The sequence below is a fragment of the Pterocles gutturalis genome, unplaced genomic scaffold (genome assembly GCF_000699245.1).
Source record: "Pterocles gutturalis isolate BGI_N339 unplaced genomic scaffold, ASM69924v1 scaffold13978, whole genome shotgun sequence".
NCBI classification, from domain to species: domain Eukaryota; kingdom Metazoa; phylum Chordata; class Aves; order Pterocliformes; family Pteroclidae; genus Pterocles; species Pterocles gutturalis.
The window spans coordinates 88,327-108,956 of NW_010123267.1; the positions used below are offsets into that span (position 1 = coordinate 88,327).

The 20,630-nt window shown below is 40.7% G+C and overlaps 1 protein-coding gene across 1 annotated transcript in view; it reads right to left on the bottom strand.

Moving 5' to 3' along the window:
* Positions 1-20,630, bottom strand: part of LOC104460683 (tankyrase-1) — a gene marked incomplete at its 3' end in the record, with an annotated part of 116,138 nt that overhangs the window by 88,045 nt on the left and 7,463 nt on the right. The window contains exon 2 of the mRNA XM_010077847.1: positions 16,897-17,121. The remainder of the gene's footprint in view (positions 1-16,896; positions 17,122-20,630) is intronic.

Below are 20,630 nucleotides of genomic sequence, written 5' to 3' on the forward strand. Positions count from 1 at the left end.
GCACAGAGCATGAACTACAACCACTAATCATTTCAGATTACTGCCAACTTGCTACAGCAGGATTAATCCTAAAATTAAACACTTGGCCCCCAGCCTCCTGGCATAGGTATTTTGAACTGTGAACCTAACCACTACATCATTTGGCTGTCAAATTATAAGCCTACCAAGAACAAACATTTTTACTTTTGGTAGTTTCAGCCTTTACATTTTTACCAGCAAGGTATGGCAAAAACTTCCCTGGTAGCTATACAGCAACAAGGGAAAAGTAAGTTTTAGAAGAAGTTTAAAAAAAAAGGAGGGGGGAGTTTGTCTACATGCAAACCATCACCCAGGTACTCAGCTCTTCCTCCTTCACACTGTCCCAGTTAAAAGTACACCAAAGGAAACCATTTTTGATTGAAAGACAGAAATACAATGGGAACAGAACAGGACTAAAGATCAGTTTGGTTGTTCCAATATTAGGCATGATCAAAATCGGAACATTTCCATTCTAGTTTGTCTAGGCCCAACATCCACAAGCATCCTGACACAGGAATGGTGATGGAAAAGTTCACATTTGGTTTTGAATTGGATGCATGCAAGTACAAAAAAGGATACATCCAAACCAGACTGTTGAGTGAAAAATGCAAAAACAGGCAGACCTTCCAGAAGTATCCATATTTATGCCTGCCTGCTTCTAATTACATTTCCAGAGTCTTCAGTTCCTCACAGCTCTACCATTGTCTCCTCTCTCCCCACCAGTTCTTTTATCACTGTCCACTGCCTTGTGCTCATGCTCCCTTCCAGCTACACTAGCTTTATTATACATCCTTTCTTCCCCCTTTCCAACTTCACTGCCTGGAGAAGACCTCCAAAGGTCCTTCCCGAACCATATTACTGTAGCTTTATCTGCTTAGTCCCAAGGGACACAGAAAACAGCCTAAGGAAAAGCCCTCCTTTTGACTCAAAACATACACCATCTTCCATCTTTCCAAAAGATACCTTTAAAGCTGGTCAGTCTCTCATTAACCTTAGGTCCCAGAACACACAGAACTCCATACTAGTTCCGTGCTGGACATGTTTCCACATTATACATGACAAGATATATGATGTGCTCATTTACCTCCACGTTCTGGAAACATCTAGACAACACAGTGGAATCCAAACTAATTTTTTTTCAGCCAATGCTAATAAGTCTTCTGCCCTAACTACTTCTACACATCAAATCAAACCACTGAGGTTTTGAAGCTTTACTCATGTTATAAGAACAACAATTTCTTGCCTAGAAATTACGCTTCTGTGATTCAGATCTAATAATCCCATTGTGGCAAGTTCCCAGACACATAAGCCTTTTTGCAAAATGACCTCATATAACAGAGGTGGTAGCACCCTGTCCTTAGCTTCATAAAGTTGAATATGTGAGATCCAGCTAAAAACGTTAAACACAACTATATCACTGATTAACTTCCACCTCTGTGAGCAACCCCAGCCTTGGCTGCATGATTAAGAAAAAGGCTTTATCTACCCACCATCGAATTACAAGGTGCAAATGTGAGAGGCAGTATCACTACAGAGGCTGCACACAGCTCTAAAGGTTTGAGTATCACTACTTGACCTGATGACATCCATGGCCTCAAATGCCACTCAGCTAAGAGGAGCTGGAAAAAAGAGAGGAGCAGGTCCTACACTCTTGCCTGCCCCTCTATAGTGAAAGCAATCAAAGCCAAATGAAGAGAGGATTAGGGAGCAGGAGGTTAAGGACAATGAAGGATTTTGATCGAAATCAGGGTACAGTAGAGGCGATAACCAGACATATCTGGGAGCACAGCAGGTGATTTATTGGTAAGAAGAGATGACAACCAGGTGGCAATTCAGGGACAGAAGGATAAGAATGCATTTTGTAGAAAAGAGAGAGAGAAACATGAAAAAACATGCAGAAGAAACAAAAAGAAAGAATAAAGGCAGGGTGAGCAATTAAATCCCTAAGCGAATTCAGGGAGAAATACAGTTTAAGTACCCATGGGTACAGGTAGGTCAAGCAAGGAAAAGTTGCAGAAGACTGGATCTCCAGCAACAAAGGTGCCTGCAAACAGTTAACTGCTGAAGACTTCAAAGACCCGCATTACTGCAGCAGCTTTGCAGGTTTTATTGCTCAAATGGCAGACTGGAGTGGACCAATCCATTTTGGAGGCAAAGGCTAAGGACCTTGCTAAGCTGAGAAACTACGTCCAGCTAGACTCAGCATCCCTGGGACAGAGGGGCTGTGCAGAACAGTGCTTAGCCTGAAGAGGAGAAAGGAGGGTCCAAACACAAGGCTCCACAGGAATAGGGAAATCTCTGGTAGGATGAGAACAGACAACATTTCAAGGCAGAGAGCTGGAGAGTATGCAGCCTTTATCCCCCCCAACCCCCCCAATAAAAACAAAAACAAAACACAAAAACTAAACAAAAAAACCCCCACACAACACATTGAAGAACTGAAAAGAACTGTAAAGCTGCCCCCCTGCAAAACAGCACTATCACAGCCTACAGTTCTGCCTAGACCAGGCTGGCAGAACCACCATCCCAGTCCTATGCTGCCCGTTCTGGTTTTGGTGGCTGCAAATGTTTGGCCAGGCAACAAGGCAGATGAGAAAAGTGATCACTTGCCCAATCCAGTTCATCCTGCAATGAGATGACATGCTCTGGCTGGCACAAGAAAGGACAGTACAGGGACATGTGCCAGTGACAGGATCATTTTGTTGTTTTAGTTAAGAGTATATCTAACATTACCAGCTAAAGCTCTGGTGGGTTAACGTCAGCTCCAAGCACTTCCCATCATTTTTCCTTCCCTACTTCCCTTGTTCAGGGAATCCTGGTTTTCTGTAACCCCAGACAACGGTTTTATTCTCAATGAACCAGTGTGTTGGTTTTGTTCTTTGTTGGGGCCAGATAGAGCAAGAGACAAATATGCCAACCGCAGTAGTATCAAGTAGATGAATAGAAGCTTACAAAAGCAACACTAGGCCCCACGATGCTGAAACAAAAAAAAATTGTAAAGGGAATTAGAACAGTGTTCTTTATCAGCATAAACAGAAACAAGAGTTTTGACAACAGGAGAAAGCAGCAGACAAGTAGTGGGGGAAAGCAATGGAGTTTTCAGCAACAGAGAGAAGCCAGGGACTGCTGAGGGACCAAGAGGGAAACACCTGTGAAACACCTCAAAGGAACTAGGGTATGAAACGTGACACAGTCACAATGACCCAGCTGAAGTGCCTCTAAACCAATGCACGCAGCATGGGTAGTAAAGAGTAGGAGTTGGAAGTCACGGTGCAGCTAGAAAGCTATGATCTAATGACTATCACAGAAACATGGTGGGAAGGGACACACAACTGGAGTGCTGCAATTTATGGTTAGAAACTGTTCAGAAGGGATAAGCAAGGAAGGAGGAGCAGGCGGTTGCCCTCTATGTTAAGGAAAAAAAAAAAAAGATTGATTCCACAGAGCTGCCTTTGAAAAACAGCAATGAACAAGTTGAGAACTTATTGGTAAAAATTAGAGGCCAAGCCAACAAAAGAAACACCACGGTTGGTGTTTACTAGAGGCCACCCAACTACGGGGAGCTTGTTTCTTACTTCAACTACAGGAGGCATCATGCTTGTGGGCTCTGATCCTGCTGGGGGACTTCAACCACCCAGACATCTGCCAGAAAAGCGGCACAGAACGATGTAAGCAGTCCAGGAGACTCCTGAAGTGCGTCAAGGAGTCTCTTAATTTTCTTAATCCAGGTGACAGACAGCACAACCAGACAAGAAGCATTACTGGACCTGTTGCCTACCAACACAGATTAACTAATAGGGATGTCAACACTGGTGGCAGTCTGAGCTGCAGTGGTCATGCCTTGATGGAATTCACAATCTTGAGGAATACGGGACAGGTGAAGTATAATCTCAGGACTCTGAATTTTAGGAGAACAAACTTTCAGCTCTTTAAGGAATTAATGGATGGGACCCCCTGGGAAACTGCCTTCAGGGACAAAGAATGGAAGAAATCAGGCAAGGAAGACAGGAGACAAACATGGAAAACAGGGAGCTGGTTAGAGACATCCAGGGCAAATCATGCATGTCTAATTTGGTAGCCTTCTATGATGGAGTGATTGTATAGTTGACAAAGGAAAAGCTACCTGAACTTCTGTAAGGCTGGAACAGGTTTCCTGGATAAGTTGTGGATGCCCCATCATTGGAAGCGTTCAAGGCCAGGTTGCACAGGGCTTTGAGCAACCTCGTCTAGTGGAAGGAGTCCCTGCCCATGGCAGGAGAGCTGGACTAGATGATCTCCAAAGGTCCCTTCCAACCCAAACCATTCTATGATTGTAATCCTGCAGGCCAGTTCCTGGAGATACAGACTTTTAAAATCTATGTGGACACATGGTCTTAAATGGTTGTTTCTAAGTAAAATAAAGCTACCTCTGGTAAAGAAATGGTACTTTGGTCAAATGTGATGTAACCTAGATAAAGCCATAGCACCTGTTTGCATGGTTCTATTACCTTGTGATAAGAAAAGCAGTAATACCAACTGCTGGACGTATCAGTATATGCTAGGAGACTATACCTGCAGACAGCTTGGAATATGGCTCGTAACAGAGGCACTTCTTGCTTTACAGATGAAATCACCATTTGGTCCATCAGGGACAGACAACAGCCATAAGAAACATCTCACTTTCTTGACAATATCTGCTCTTTGAAAAGCAGGTTCTCATGCATCCATACACTGCAGAAACTGTATCAGTTCCTACAGTAACACGATGCAACTACCAAATTGAGCAGAGGTCCAGTAAAACATGAAACGGAAACAATGCTTAGAGGTCAGACTTTGCTTCAGCTTAGATGAACAATTACAGAAACAGGCTTCAAGACAGCAATAAGAAATCAAAGAAGTGGCATTAACAAGGTCTCCCAGTACCAACTGTTTTGTTTGTCTTGAGAGAAGGATCTAGACAAAAAGAATACTAGAACACATCACTTTGAAAGGACTTCATCCTATTTTAATGCAAGCTCTAATTTTTCAAAGAAAAAGTTGTCTCAGCCTTTTCATTGTTTACCCCAGAAGTACTTTTAGACTTTGCTCCCTGAAGTTTCAACCTCTTAGCAAGACAGTCTGACTCCTGGTCTATATATACATATCATAAACCTCACTTCCAAACACACTACAAAAGACTTCAATGCATTCTAGAGTTAACTTTGCACTAGATGTTTCAGAGATGAGATTTATCTAATAAAAGTACAGTTGCAGAAAAGGAGCTGAACCAGACAACCAAAACCCCAAGTATCATTGCAACAGAGCTCTTCTAGCAGGGCAAAAGGATATCTTTTTAAAAGGCTCCCTCCTCCCTCAGTGACTGCCCACAACTGTTTCCCCAAAAGTAGGCGCATCTTAACTCTGAGTAGTTTTATACATGTAGGAAGCACTGCAAAATTGCTTCCTGCTATGCCAGTTCTGCCTACCAGTGACCAAATACACATAGGGAGAGAGAACCAGCAGGAGTTCCAGAGCCTGCAGGCAGTACAGCAGGCTGATAACATCCCGCTGCCCTCAGCGAAAGAGCCAGAGTTGGTAGGTTGCTCAGCCTACATCAACAGCAATTCAAAGCCTTGATCTTGCCTGGTCTTAATGAAGAAAATATTCCCATTTCCTGTTTTTGGATGGAATCCTTTTCAAGTTAAAATTCTCCATTTCAGCTAACAGTGAGAAAACAAAGTCTATGCAGATTATGCAGAATGCAGTCTCCTAGAGAGCAATCTCAAAACTTTAGTGTCACTGCAGTTTGTTTGTTGTTTTTTTGCACCATGCAAGAGATGACTTCGTCATTCCAGAACACTCCCCTGAAGCATACAATCTGCACCAAAAGCAGTGTAATGTACAGGAAGCTGTGGGGCTTCCACAATGAACCTGCAAAAGGTAAGAACTCTAGAAGCTCCAAAAATCTTGAGCTAATAAGCAATAAAAAGGCAGTACACTAAGCATTTATTTAATCCCATTTATTTACAGCCATGCACATGCACTCCTTTTTCACTGAATCACACTGAATCACAGAACGGTTGAGGTCGAAGGGACCTCTGGAGATCATCTGGTCCAACACCCCTGTAGAAGCAGGGCCACTTACATCCAGTTGCCCATGACTTTGTCCAGATGACTTTTCAATGTCTCCAAGGAAGGAGATTCCACAACCTCTCTGGGCAACCTGTGCTGGTGACCGTTCACCCTGACAGTAAAAAAGCGTTTCCCGATGTTCGGAGGGAACCTCCCATGTTTCAGTTTGTGCCCATTTCACACAGGGGCTTAAGAATCACACCTAAGCGTGAGTGGTCATCTGGAACACGTATGTTGTTAGTGTGCAAAACGGAACAGATGACCCTTTAAACAAAAGGGCTTTAAAAAACCTAAAAAAACCATTTAACCCATTTGTAGATGGTGCAGGTTGAGGTCTCACTATGCCACAAATCAATCATGCCCCTTTTCCTTGCAAGCAACAATTCTGCAGCTACTTAGCTTCTAAGCATTTGTTTTAGTGTACTATTTATTGAACTAGAAATCTTAACTGCTGCCTTACTGTCCGAGTAATTTATGCTTTCATCTATATCCCAAGCTGAAAGCTGCTTATTTAAGGACAAGTCTTCATTGCCTGGTCCCAATTTCACTTTTCTCTGAACAAATTCGCCTTTCTACTTCACGTTTTATTCAAATAAATGTCAACTGCAATCCCGATATTCCACCTGACAGATTAAGAACCCTGCTTTCAGCATCCGTGAAAAGCAAAAGCAGCCACTGAGGCAAGTCAGGTCACTAGTAGCATCTTAAGAGGAGGAGGAATTTAGGAGTGTTAAGAGAAACCAAAGACCAATTCCAAGCTCCTTCTGCATATGCTAGCCACTTCTTCCAGGTGAAGTTTGGGGAAAAAAATCCTGGTGGAAGTCAGGTGATAGTCTGCATGTGGCATTAGCTATCAGAACACATTACTTGCCAGTGCACTAAAAATCTAACACTCTGGAAGCAACATACACTGAGGAGTCTTAAAAGTTTCTTAGAACCTGTCCTGGATCTATAATTTTTCTGAAACAGAAAGGGTACATGCACAATCAAAACTAGTTTCTCTTTTTAGCACCAGAAGAAATATGCATTGAAGAGATTCAACCTCTAGCAGCAGCTCTCAACCTTCTCAATAAGAAGGGAAAGATGAAAAAGAAAAGAAAAAACCCACACAACCAAACAACACAACTGTCACAATACAAGAAGCAGTCTTTTCCAAGCTCTTCCAGAGGTGAACTTCAGTGCCTACCAGCTTTCAACAGTATACAACTTGGCAATAGTATCTTAGTCATGCACCCTATGGAACACGCACAGTAACATTTTTATGTGATTAAGAGCTGAAACTCTAAAGAAGCCCCAACATGCCAAATAACTTTTGCATATTTTGCATAAAACTTGAAATTTGTACCAATTTTTAAATTCATCATTAGTCCACAGCATAGTTAACAAATATTTAAGAAATACAAGTACATTAAATCTTTGGGATACCAAGCTGATCAGTCCATGAAATAGTGGCTAAAGCTACAGGTTGTCCAGAAGACATAGGTATTCTCAAAAATTCAATTTCTGAAGTCAATGTCAGGAAACTAAGAAGACACTAAGTTCAAGCAGATATAGAACTCTACTAACAACCGACTAGCTAGCAGTACTGTATGGCATCAGTCTTGGAAACTTTCCCCTGCCACTATTTCAGACCACATTATTACATAAAACAGTCACATCGCTTTCTATCTTAAAGGACGGAGCTATGTCCATTTGTTTTCCAGTCCCAGAACTGCTCACTGCCGTGCTCTGTTGACACGGAGCAGTGCAAGTCTTACCTTATTTAGCATTAGGTCCCTGGCAAGCAAATATTCTACACTGCAAAAATCCCTCAGTCTATGCAGGAAGGCAGCATCACTATTGTGGGTCTCACACTAGGGAAGGATACACCTTAGATCAGTCTGAGTGGGTTCCTCTCCTGGGTCACAGCTGTGTCCTGCACCATCCTGGTATCACCCCGAACAAGAAAATAAAAGCAGACAGTTCCTCTTGGCTCCCTTGTCATGTAAGTTTAGTATCCAACACCATAACTAGGTCAAGAGCACAAGTGCCTAACCAAGGCAAGTACTGCTTGCTGGGACAAGACATCAGCAAAACATGAAGACTACACACAGCAGCATGAACAGCAGGACTCATATCAGACACTTCAGCCTCTCCTAGAAAGCTTTGTCTAAGATGCATGGTGCATTTCTATAAACATGGAAAAACAAAGAATTACTGGAGTATGGAAGTCCGCTTTATATTGCAGAAAGACCAAATCATTAAGAAGAGACACCTTCCTTTGTTCACTATATTACAAATACTTAATTGCTTGTACATTTTTACAAGCAAGACCTTTATATCGTATAGCAATACTTTAATCAATGTTTTCCATTAGACTAAGAAAACATCCGAGAACTCTGCTAGAATTAGCTCCACTCATTTATGCCTTAACAGCTACACATATCTCTAGAGATTGTTTTTAAACCACACAGGAACTGCATTAAGAGCATGTGGTTCCTCTGAGAAGCTAAAAGCAGATATTGCTACAGTAATCAGAAGCATAATCCCATAAGATTAACTATTTCCACAAGATACTTAGAAAACCACTGTAAACTGGTATTGGACACCTGAAAGCAGTTTCAGTGTCCGCAAGAGCAGTATCTGTTCCATTACTGTTCTGGATAATATGCAACTTCCTCTTCCCCTCCCTCTCAATTTGCTAATACTTAACAGCAGTACTTTCGAAGACCTTACTTCCCATAAACACCTCACAGCAAGTTTTCCAATAGTATTTTTCTTATCATCAGACTACCACCTTTGCTGCAAGTAACCAGATTCTGATTTAATCAACATTTGTAAAGAAACATCTTGAAACAAATTCCTCTTTTCTTGTCCTCCAGATTCTCCTGCACCAAGCAGACAAACAAGGCAAAAAGACTAGTTTTCTTGACACTTGAATTTTAGGAAAGAAGAAATAAAACCGTGAGAAAGTCTAAAACCCACAAATAGGTAATATATTAACTGTCAATACAGGTCAAACCTAACAGAGATGGATGGCTTCTGAAATAGACGCCGTGTATGAAACCCCAGACAAGGCAATCCTTCTCAACCTATTTTCATTACATTGAATTTCAATCAACTCTTAGCAATACAAATAGCATAATATAAATGACAGCATTAAGGACTGTAAGCAACACAGTAACATGACAGGTTTTACAAGCCTTCAGCACCATTATATCCAGATTTGAAAACAAGAAGTAATTTCACTGGCATAATCCTGCAGACAAGTCTTCCTCACCTGAAGTAAGGCTCATTTTCACGCCATTTGTACAAGGCATCGTCCTCTGCTACCAAGTTTATTGTCGATTTTGTTTTCTGAAGAGGATTTAACCTCAGGAATAATCCAGCTCAATGTTCGCTCCTCTCACAGAAATGTTGTCATGGGGCACTTCCACCTTGTGCCAATGATCCAGTGATTTCAATGCTCCTGGCACTCCGAGACCTTTGTCAGGCACACGAGTGACTGACACTGCTCACTGAGATGTTCTTCATAAAGCATCTATTACAGCCCCCCGTGCACAGATGCAAAATGCCAGCAGAAGGGATTCCCTAAAGCCTTCACAGCAAACAACCCCATCTCCTTTTGGCAGCTTTTCCCATAACAGTAACTCCTGTAGACCACACACTACATTAACAGACCAGCCTGCACGAGGTGCCAGATGCTGAAGAGGTATCCTTCACCAACAGGAACTGATCATCAACTTCCCTCCTGTCCTTCTGACAAAGTCCACCAGGGATATATCCTGTAGGTGTATATACCATGGTAGAATGTCCCAAACTGTTTTCTGTAGTCACTTTTGACAAAAGCCCTGTTGTCTCACACTCCAGTCCACTGTTTTCTGTGACAACAATATTACAATGCCTCCAAATTACCAATGTAAGATGTCAATCCCAATCATGGGTTCCTCCACCCCCACCAGCTCACAGAGAAGGCGGCCTTATTCTCAGGTCCCTTTCAATAAGGGAAGTCTGAACTACAGACTTACACAGGGGGAAACATAGCAAGATTCAGTCCAAGCTCTCATTTCTGTGATGAACGTTAAAGTTTAGAAGCTGACGTAGCTTAAACAAGTGGTTAGAGGACATGAAACTATTTAAAACCATTAACAAGAACTCAGTGAGAAAGTAAAATTCTTCTACTCAGCCTAAAACATGGTATTTTTATCCTATGGTGGCTATCATGCAAGGTTGAGAAAGACCGCATGAAGAAACAGTATGAGCAGACATAAGCATGTTAGGTGTCTGAGTCACTGTGTGTGCACAGGATTTAAAACTATCTGCTACTCAAAGCAGCAAGGTTCCAAACACATGTTCTTACTCACAGAGCAGAAACAGACCAAAAGAACTCATAACCTGAGCAGTCTGATGAGCCTGCTTCCCCAACAACAGATTTGGCTTTGATCAATGAGTATATGAGCAATAAACATTATTAAGAAGAGCCAGGATTTTTGTTTTGTGTATCTGGACAAATAGATAGATGCTGTTAAGCACGACTGCTTGGCTTTAAACATATTAAATCACGAAGTACCTTTGCTCTGTATGTCAATGCTAACTGCAACAAGCAGACAGTATAGCTCCAACCCCCCCCAGCCCCCCGTAGGGATTCATTCATGTCCTCCTAATAGAGCCAAACACATGTTTCAGGTATACAAGAATGCTGTCCTGCAGGTTAAAATAAATTTAAATACAAATCATTGTCTTCCCACTGCACACTATGAGTAGTCAGTAGCAGTAGTGCTCCAACTCTGTAGTTCAAAAGTCAAAGCTGGAATATTAATATTCAAGAATCTTCTGATATAAACACCACCAACAGTTAAACGTTTTACACACACTGTTTAGAAGTACTCACTTGAGAGCATTTTCCAGTGATTTTACAAGCCTCTGAATATCAGATTCCCAGAATGCCTCTTTGAATCTAAGCTTCCTTCTAGCACACCAGTGCTCCAAGAGAGTCTTTGGGAATTCAAAATATATCTCCAACAAACAAAGTGCATAACCAGCTCCCAGTGTGCCTCAATTACCAATATTCCCCTCTAATATTTTGTAAGAAGTCTTCTTACAGGCTTCATCAATCCAGCAGCTAAATTTGTAGTCATTATAATAATTTTTCAGTTACACTGCTAAAGCTTCTCCCCCTCACCTCACGCCACCCCACTCCACACTCCCAAAAAGAACTGGTTACTGCACAATTTTGCTCTTTGATACAACTTCCCGTGGTTTTTGGTTTGGTTTTGGGTTTGGTTTTTTTTTTTAATTTTTTCAGGTAGTAAAATCCGATACAGCTCTAACTTTTAGAGCGATACAGTTCCTCTGCTTGGAAAGGGAAAATGCTTTCAGCGTTCTAAAATCTCAATGGACAAAAATATTGTAAATTGTCATAATTGCACTGTTTGTGGTATGCGCCTTTTTTGCAAGGTGACCAAACAGACAAGTAGTTCACTGATTGGGCAAATTACCATTTCTACAATTCCTTTAAGGTTTACTATGCACTAGCTCTACGCATAAACTGCCTTTCGCACACTTTTTTAATCCTGACAGAAGGTTTATCTGCCTTGCAGGAAAGCTCACATCATATTCCCTCCACATATTTCAGCCTAAAGACAGGTAATAACAGAATAGTTAACAAATTCTTCTCCTTTCCTAGTGCTGAGGAAGCACAGCACGGTGAGCAGTGTTTTCTCATGTTAACAGAGAGACATTTAAGTAACAGTGATCCCCATGCTAAGGGCAGGACCTGTATGTTGGAAAAATCTGCTCGTTTTCAAGACCAAAAAGGGTAATGGGAAAAAAAGTCAACTTCCACAGAAGTTCTCCTTTCGAGAAGAGACAAATGCACCTTGACACTATCATTAGAGATTGCTTCATAGCACTAGGACAGTAAATTCATCATGCCACAAGATCTTTGCAGGAAATTTAAAACTAGCCCAGAGGAAGTCAGTAAAAATATTGGTCTCATGTCACATTAAGTAATTCCTGATGGATCCTTAGCACCGCATGGACTAAATTTTTAAAAACTTTTACAGTATTGTAGAATGTTGAAGGGAGCTTTTCAGTAGCTATATTTTTTATTTCCCTAAAATTACTAAAGGACCCTGTATGTTCAGATCCATAAATCATGGCATCACCATAGAAGATGCTCATGGTTTCCATATTTCTGAGGGATGCCCTTAAAAACTAGACAGGTGTATAACACCTGAGATCACTTTTAGGCTAGCTGTCCTATAGCTCTCACAACACTTAACTGGAGATCCACTTAGAAAAAAAACATTCTGCAGGAACAGCTACAGCCTCTGCAGAAAAAAACACACACAGTGGACGGCAAAGAAAGCCCAGACAGACTGCATAAGCGCACCTTCAGTAAGGTTATTTTAGCCTAAGGTTTTGTTTCCTCCCCTTCCCCCGCCATAAAAACCTGTGTTGCACAAACATACAGTTTTGAAGGAGCTGTTACCACTCAGGAAATACCTTGGAGCTACTCCCACTCAGTACTCAGCAACCAGAAAACCAAAACAGAAGGAACATTAAGTTATCCTATAAATTCACTACATCCAGTTTTGATGTCTGTACACCCCATACCAATCCCTCACTCTTAAAAAAAAAAAAAAAAGACAAAAATACTAGAGTATTCAACAGGATAACACAATGGAACACTAAGTTTTTCAGTTTGGAAAAGAGACATCTGAAGGAAGAAAAGATAAAAGGCCTATAAAATCATGAAGCATATGTAGAGTGCATATAGAAATGACTGTTCACTATTTCTCACGAAAGTCCTGAATGGTGTGCAATGAAAGTAAACAAGAGTAACATTTTAAAGAAAAGGAAAGGTGGTTTTCTTCCTGCAAGACTATTAAATTGTAAAACTCTCTTGCCATGGAACACCTTCAAAGCCAGAAGTATATCAGCATTTAAAAAGTGATTAGATCTATCATTCAAGAAGTTTGTATACCAACGGCTGTGCAACACAGTCCAGGATGCAGCCTCTACCGTAGCAACTTCCTAAATTGCTGATTGCCGTCAGAAAGAAGGACACACTCAAGCCATTCATAGTCTGAGCATCTGCTACATGACATTGCTGGAGAAAAGTGAGCTAAAAGTGAGTCACATCTTTGGTCTGACCGCAGCATAGACTTTCAGATGAAGAAACAGATCATCCTTTTCCCCAGCCTGACCTACAGAACAGTCACTACCCTGACTTCACAGCATTCATCCAAACATATCTTTGCAGAGTTCACCATTCATTCATTATTCCACGAGCAAATGTGACACTAAGGAGCAAAAACACTTTTCATTAGCCCCAGAAGCAGTCCACAGACACTGAAAATGCATCTTCCTGACAGATAAAGCAATCCTGGAAGCCATAAATGCTGGAGAACACTATCTAACAATTGGTTTTAATGCTTCAATACATTTAGTCCAAAAATCGATTACACACAGCAAACGATGCTTTCAAATGGATTCAATTACTTAGCAACTAAACAAATCTGCAGTGACTAAATACTTTGTAAGAGATGGTCAGCAAACCAGCTGAGCACTGCTTACCGTCCTCCAGGATCTCCTATACTTGCAGACTTAGGACAGAAAAGCAACTGCCACCTAAAAGAGCCACAGTCCATATTCTATACTCACAGTGCTTTTAGCATCAATACGCACACTCCGTTCCAAGGCTAGTGCTAGACACAAGAGCATTCTATGTAGTGCCATCACTACCCAGCTTTTGCTGGTCTTCCCACTCTGCTTCACTGCCTTGAGTTTTCCTCCAAAAAATCATGATTCATGAATGTGTTTTATCTCCACGCTCTGATCAATTATCACTTCGTTCCTTTTCAATCTGTGAAATGGCCAAAAGGACAGCCTTCTATGCCAGGTGTGATGAAGAAAAGATGCAGACTGAGGTGGCACAGAAGGGCAGAAAGGAAGATAAATTGGAAAATTCTCTCTCACTACATCATTTGGAAGAAGTTGCCAAGAATATGTAGCCAAAAAATGAGGCTAGATGACTAACTCCTACACAGCCTGTTGCTTCTCAGACAGATAGCTAAGTTCAGCAATAAATTCTAGGTTATGACAGGATTTCCAGAGACTGTTCTTCAATTAATGCTTTTTAAAAAGCATGCCTTGCTTGTTTAAAAAGGAACACCCCAAGAACATGATTTTTTTCATTTCTTCCAATTTATTCCATCATATCTACTGTAACACTTAAGGTGTAAATAGCAGTACTGTACAACACATTCCAGAAAGCTATTCCAACTCCTAGTTAGAATTTGTGCCCTAAGCAATCATCATTCTGTTATCCCTGTGTGTAATGTGCTCCTTAAAAAGACTTTTTGAGATAAAAACTAAAGACCTTCATATAACAATTACATATAAAACTATTGAAAAAAAAACCAACAGGAACTTGCTAAAGACAGCAAAACATGCTTGCCCCCTAGATATAAATTGCAAACAAACTCACTGCAAACACGAAAGAGTAGACTTCTTTGTCTATACTCACATCCTGGCAGTTTTATGGAATCAGCTAAATCCCAAAGCATCATCATACTACAGTACTTATTAAATCTAGTGACTGGTGACACTGTGTTCAGTAATACATCTCGCATTGACAGATCAGATATCTGACTGAAGTGTGACATACATGGATATCCATAACTAAGATGAATACAATAACATCACATTTACTTGTATTAGGAGGAAGTTTACAATGAAAAAGTAACTTAAAAAAAAATAAATTGCCAGACTCCTATCTGTCTGCAAGTAGCTTTGGAAGGAGAACTGCATCTAGTCCTGTAACTCTGCCCAGTGCTTCCAAGGAAGCCCACAACTGCAGTAGAGAGCAGAAGAGCTTTAGGATTTGACCAGTACCACATGTTGAATATTTTATATATATATATAAATATGGATCATCTCCTTAGTCTAACATCTAACATTTAGAGTCACAGATCTAATCTGTGCATGGAACACATAATGAAGTTCTGTGTAACACAAGCCATACATTTGATTTTGTACGTCTTTCATCAAGCCCACAATTTCTTACTGAATTGGAGTATAAAAGTATCAACGGTTCTTCGATTATGGAAATTAGATCTAAACAATCTCAAATTACTGTCGCTATTGTACATCAAAATTGATGTACCACATAACCTGCTGCCTTGATCTGCCTTGCCCAATCTCCTCCAAAGAGTACATCAGAGTCTTTAGACAAACCACCCAAAACTACACTACCCATGCTGCCCTCCCAAATCCTAAAATCTTCTGTTGCAACCATCTTTCATCCTATCACCTACAAACACAAAGGTGTGCTGCTACACCCCCCTCCTGCTTTACAACAAGGTTCTAAAAGACTGAGCAAGACAAATCTTTTCCAAAGCAAACAAACCTAGTCCTCCTTTACAGGTGACTTTTCTCAGCCTTTTACTGTCAACCTTTTCCCTTTTCAGTCAGCAGTTCCCAAAGCCAGGCAGACTCCAGCATTGAACAGACCAAAGTAATTACTTCCTTTAAGTCACAAACAAAACTCCAGTTACTGACTGGAATTAGATTTACTTTTCCATTCACTATTGTCACAACAGACTGTGATTGGGACCTACTATATCAATGGATCTCTTCCCACAGTACTGCTGTATAATCACCTGTACTCAGTAACTTCCGTAGACTATTCTCCAAATGTTTTACCCTGCACATAGAGATGAAATAAATGAAGTCCATCACATCCCTTGTAAGGATAATAAACTAAAAACTTGTATTTAGGTGTTTCTTCAAATTTTCTTTCCCTCAGCCTTTGGTGTTGTTTTTAAGTAATGACATAAGTATTGTAATAAAGCTAATGCAAGAACTTGCCCTAAAAGTTTTATAGCTTTCTCTGCAGGAATTTTATGTAATAAGTCTTTAAGCAAATGGATATTATCTGAAATTCTGAAAATTGTGTCTTGTTATCTGGATAACATATAGAACAAATCTCATGTTCACAATCTTAACTGTGGTTCCTAAAAATCAAGCTTCTCTTTCCATGTTTGATAAAAAAGACAATGTTGAGCAGACCATTGTATTCAAGTTGGTAGATGTGAGAAAACCCATATTTTTTATAAATGAGTTCAAGGAACTGATCTGAGTGTAAAAAAATAAAAATAGAAGTTCCCATTTAGCAAAAGTAATACTAAGTACACTGAGAAAAACCATAAGAGTTAGAGAGCTTTTCAGTCAGGATGTCTATGTGTTCTAGATACATTTAAAATGATTGAAGTGTTCAATTTTATTTGAAATTGCTTTGGCTCCAGTCTTCAGCACACACACTGAAGATATATAACCCCTGTGAACAATGGTGTCCTGTAATGTGTATTTGAAAGCTCTAAAGGACTAATGAAATGTTTCCCTATACTGTATAAAATGAAAGGTTAACTACCTTCCTAACCACTAAGCTAACATATAGAGCGGCCTGAAAAGCAAAGACTTTACCTAGTGAAGCTAATTGTCTTGAGAGCAACCAAGACAAACTTCCATATTCAGATTTTGAATATTGTAATTTAACAGAAGAGAACACTTTCCCTAACCTCCCCAGGTTAGTTTTCCAGATGCAAGCTCAGCAAAGCTTTCATTATACACCATGAAAATTTAGTCTTAAATGGCTATCACTACACCTGCATGCTAGTTTAAAAAAAAGTTAATCGTTAAGAACAAGCAATACCTTTGGTTTTCAAGTCCAGCACATTAACAACTGCAATGGCACAACACATATCTGGTAAAGTTTCAATATGAGAAGCAACGGACACTTACCAATACACACATCTATCTTGCCCTTGATAGCAGCTTCGTGCAAAGGAGTGTAGTTCCAATTGTCTCTAGCATTTGGGTCTGCCCCTTGACACAGTAACAGACTAACCACTTCAGCGTGACCGAACGAACAGGCATTGTGAAGGGGTATCAGCCCTCCATCGTCACGAGCGTGAACGTTGGCTCCTGTCTGTAGCAAGTGCTCTACAACATCCTTTCTTCCAAAACCTGTAAGAGAACATATTTCTGTTCATTTGTCTGGTAAAACGTGACTTAACATTTAAAACTGTTCACTCTTAGTCCAGTGTACAGAAAAACAATATTATTCGTGTCCCTCTCACAGTTTGTGTTCCTTTCACCATGAAGTGTGACTATATCCACCTGCTCAAACAACAGCTGGAAGATTCACTTACACTCATGACAGAGGTGAAGAGTGCTGTATCATAATCAGCCTGACTGGCTGCCCCACTCTTTCATGAAGAAGTTCTACAACAGGGTTACCATAGGTTTTCAATAAAAGTTTCCTGTTAATTTTAAAAATTTAGTATAATCTGTATGTAACTACCGCAAGCATCTGACATACTACCTCTTGATGTAAGTCTTCATCTTGGAGAAGACCTCATATTAATGAGCACTGAAGGACGCTGTCAGTGCCCAAGCAGAACCGCCTCATCTCAACCCAAACTCTTACTCTTTTACAGAGAGTCTGACTACCTCCAACTGACAAACTGGCAGACTAAGTTACAGATAAGTAGAACCGAGACCTCAGCTGGGAAATAATGCCTCAGGAATGTCTCAGTCTAGGAACACAGCCTCTCTTATGGCCAGGGAAAACATCACCATAAAGCCAGCATTATTAAATTAATATGCTCCAAAATCCTGCATCAGCATGCCAGGCCCCGACACCTTTAGCTTGTTGGGCACTAGAGCCTTTCCAGGTTTGTTCTGGACAAATTTGCTTCCTATTGCCTCAAACACCTTAGAGCAGCAGTCTCCAAACTTTGACTGTGCACCTCTATCAGTAAAAATTTTATGAGCATGTACCCCCAATATACGTATATTTATAAATCATATACATGCACTATTGTACTATTACATAGATTATAAACATACACAAAAATAGAAATTTTGAAAGGCTGAGATAAAGATGAAATAAACATTTTCTTCCTGCACCCCAATGAAATATCTTGCACACTCTACTTTGCAGACTACTGCCTTAGAGGACAGGAATAAAAATCAGGTATAAGGCTCAAGACAGACAGTTTGAACTAAACCACAACTGTTGATTATTGTAGTAGGTTGCTTCTCAAAGGTTGGATTGCACTTCTGATAAACCTCAGGGCTAAAAGCAATATTACTGGAAATTTTAAAAGACTAACTTTAAGAGTTATTGTGTCTTCTGGTAATCATGGATACAATCAGCCTAAGCATGAAGAATCCCCTGTACATGAATTATGTTTCTGAAACAGCTGAATGCTGCAGCAACTGAGATTCCATCACAGTGATGCTAACTGGCAGCTTATAGATTGCATTAACTCCACAGATTGAAAATGTAACTAAGGACATTATTTCCCTTCTCGAAGGCAAATACAAAACTCAAGGGAAGCAACAAAGAAGTTGTCAGTTCTCCCCCAGGTGACCATGTAACTCAGACACAGAGAAATGCTGCTGAAACAGTGACAGAAATGATTCTCAAAAGTCAGCACCCTCTGCGGCAGGCAACAACTCATGCATGAAGATTGCTCAAATCAGAACACTTTACCCCAGAGTTGCAGTCCATGGATAGGACCTCCATTTCAATGAGATAAGCCCCTTTTTTCTGCCAGAGTAGTGCACTAGTTACAGCTATGCAGATTTAGGGTGCAGAATTAACATGCTTTTCCCCAACAGTCCATACAGTGAGATCTCTCAGCCAGATCTAACAGCTTTGCATCCACACTAGCTCATCCAGTTAAGGCTAACACTATAATTCGACACCCAGCTTTCAGTCAAGCTGCAGGAATCTACACTGTCTTCTCAGTGAAGCCCACAGTCCTTCAACACCCTTTCCTGAAGGAGAGAAGTTTTCTAGAAGCTGACCAATGGTATGGTTAAGACAGGCAGGGCCAAAACAAAAAGTCCCTTCAGCAACGGTTATCATGGCTTGAGAGTTTTGATGACAGTTTAACAATATCTTTACTTCTGCCAAAAGTAGTATTCTTCTACAAGACACAAGCAAGTGGGTGGACGAACAGTCTGGGGAAGACATCACGGATACGGACCCAGAAGCTCACATCTAGCACAGACCGCAGCATTCACATCTCAGTTAATCCTGTATGGCGACTAGCTCAAGGGCTCCAGTTAACAAGTACAGCCTGGATACTTTTGAGTAGCTGTAAGGATTCCCCCATCTCCACACATTACAAGTTAGCACACCGAGCAGATACCAAAGTGGTTTTTCTTTAATACGTGGGGCTCTCCAGCAGTTCAGCAGCTGCTCCACGAGCTGCTGAGCCAAACCAGCTGCAGGGAGGGGCCCACAACCAGACTGGCACCCCACTCAGCAACCCAACTTCAGTCCTACCGTGCAGATGAATCAAAGCTTCCCAGTACTTTATCCACTGATCACTTCATGTTAAAAATTACACTACAGAAACAGAAATGTGCAAATCAAAACCAGTATTACTAAAAGTGATACTTATTTATCATGACAAAACTGATACCAGAAGACATGTTTTTCTTAGCTGAACTGTTAGCAAGGCCACTGCTATTGTAAATCACTGCAGCTTCTAGCATGAAAACAAATTTGTTTGTTTGTTATAAAACAGCCAAGGAAATCACCTGTAAATTTTCAAACAGAAAACAGCAGCTTAAATAGGTACAACAGCAAACAAAGGGTATCGGGTCCCACCGCGAAGCTAACAGGCCTGGGGCATAAATACCAAGAAGTAAGCCCTCAAGGTTCCCACGGTTATATTGCTCATTTGACTGGCAAAGGAAAATTGAGCAAGACAAGAATTAGAAAGGGATGCTTTCAACTAAATAGTAAATCAACGGATTTTATTAGCCTTTAGTTTTTATAGACTGAACTACTGCAAAAAGTGCTGAAACTGCATAAGCATTTGCTTTACATACATTTACTGCTTTGTCTGTCGAGGAAAAACAACCCAACAGCACCTGAAAACCCAGATTCCTTGTTCAGGACTACACACGCACACTTCACCAAGGTAGTGCTGGACATGGGGTCACTGAGAAAGTGATCTTTGCAAATGTCAGCCATACACACTTTACAGTTTCGGGTGAATTAGATTTAGATTCCTTTTCAGATTGTTGTGACGTTCAGGACTACACATGCACACTTCACCAAGGTAGTGCTGGACATGGGGTCACTGAGAAAGTGATCTTTGCAAATGTCAGCCATACACACTTTACAGTTTCGGGTGAATTAGATTTTCTGTTCAGTCCTCAAAAAGCACAGTAAAGGTTACTGTGATTTTATCCCACTAGAACACCCATCTTTCAGAGAAAAAAGTAACCAATTATGGGAGTAGCCTCCCTCACCACTACCACAGGTAAGATTGTAAAAATTAGAATTGACAAAGTGCCAGAAAGTCTTTAAAATGATCACACAACCCAATTTGACAAAGCAGTTGTAATCACTGAAACTCTGGCAGTGCCGGCATCACCTTTTGTAAAAAACAACAGACATGTGCCAAGTCATTCGTGACAATGAAGCACATATAATTCAGTTTAAACTG